A 1,725-nucleotide genomic window follows, 5' to 3' on the forward strand; every position below is an offset into this window, starting at 1 on the left:
TCAAGCTAACACCTTTGAAATCAAGCCGGGCACTATTCAGATGGTGCAGAATTCTGTTTCTTTTGGAGGAGCGGCAACTGAAGACCCCAACATGCACATAAGGAATTTTGTCGAGATCTGCAGCACTTTTAAGTATAATGGCGTGACTGATGAGGCTATCAAGTTGAGGCTTTTCCCATTCTCACTGAGGGATAAAGCTAAAGACTGGTTACATTCTGAATCAGCTGGGTCAATCACTACGTGGCAAGATCTTGCGCAAAAGTTTCTGGTGAAGTTTTATCCAATGGCAAAGACTGCTGCTATGAGGAGTGCTCTTACTCAATTTGTGCAGCAACCTACAGAATCTATGTGCGAGGCTTGGGAACGCTACAAGGACATGTTGAGAAAATGTCCACATCATGGAATGCCGGATTGGATGGTAATCACTGGTTTTTATAATGGTTTGGGGGCCCAATCTCGGCCCATGCTCGATGCAGCAGCTGGAGGCGCTTTATGGGCTAAAAGCTATACTGAGGCGTATAATCTTATCGAGACGATGGCTGCAAATGAGCATCAAAACCCAACTCAGAGGATGATGACAGGCAAGGTAGCAGGTATTCTGGAAGTTGATGCAGCCACCGCTATTGCAGCCCAGCTCCAAGCGCTATCAATGAAGGTTGATTCTTTGGCTATGTATGGAGTTAATCAAATAGCTATGGTTTGTGAGCTTTGTGCAGGTTCTCATGCTACGGATCAGTGTTCTCTTGTCAACGAATCTGTTCAGTATGTGAATAATTATCAGCGACAACAGCAGCCTGTGCCAGCGACCTATCATCCTAACAACAGAAATCATCCAAATTTCAGCTAGGGGAATAATCAGAATGCTATTCAGCCACCATATCAGCAAGGAGTGAGTAAACAGTTTAACCCACCTGGATTCCAGCAACCACAACAGTATGCTACAAGACAATCATATCCTCAACAGGGAAGTGTAGCTGCACCTACTAGTGCTGATTTTGAGGAACTTAAGCTGTTGTGCAAGAGTCAGGCGGTTTCTATCAAGACCTTGGAAAATCAAATCGGTCAATTAGCCAATGCAGTGCTCAATCGTCAACCTGGCACTCTTCCCAGTGACACGGAAGTACCAGGCAGGAAGGAAGCTAAAGAGCAAGTCAAGGCTATTACCTTAAGGTCTGGAAAAGTAGCTGATGCTGAAAAGGCAAAAGAAGTCGAAGCTGAAGTTAGAGATGAAGAATCTAAGCAAAGGGAGAAAGTGGCGGAACCAAGGAAGACTACTGTTGAACACACTCTGCCTGAGGCTAATACAGGGGAGAAACAGCTCTATCCTCCACCACCTTTTCCTAAGAGATTGCAGCAACAAAAGCTGGATAGACAGTTCGGGAAGTTTCTGAAGGTGTTCAAGAAACTTCACATCAATATACCTTTCGCTGAGGCTCTGGAACAAATGCCTAGTTATGCGAAGTTTATGAAGACTATTCTTTCAAGGAAGGTGAAACTGGATGACCTTGAAACCGTTGCTCTCACGGAAGAATGCAGCGCTGTTCTGCAGCAAAAGTTACCACCAAAACTGAAAGATCCAGGAAGCTTCACCATTCCTTGCACCATTGGCAATCTAACTTTTGACAAGTGCCTTTGTGATTTGGGAGCAAGCATTAATCTGATGCCCTTGTCGATCTTTAAAAAGCTGGATCTGCCTGATCCAAAACCCACATACATGTCGCTACA

At 44.8% G+C, this 1,725-nt stretch overlaps 1 non-coding gene across 1 annotated transcript; it reads right to left on the bottom strand.

Annotated features, from left to right (window-relative positions):
• Window positions 1–298: 298 nt before the first annotated feature.
• LOC141698908 (small nucleolar RNA R71) lies at window positions 299–405 on the bottom strand. The gene has a single exon (XR_012565405.1). It is a non-coding gene; the product is annotated as a small nucleolar RNA R71 (small nucleolar RNA).
• Between the last annotated feature and the right edge of the window lie 1,320 nt (window positions 406–1,725).

Source organism: Apium graveolens, chromosome 11 (assembly GCF_009905375.1).
Source record: "Apium graveolens cultivar Ventura chromosome 11, ASM990537v1, whole genome shotgun sequence".
Classification (NCBI taxonomy): domain Eukaryota; kingdom Viridiplantae; phylum Streptophyta; class Magnoliopsida; order Apiales; family Apiaceae; genus Apium; species Apium graveolens.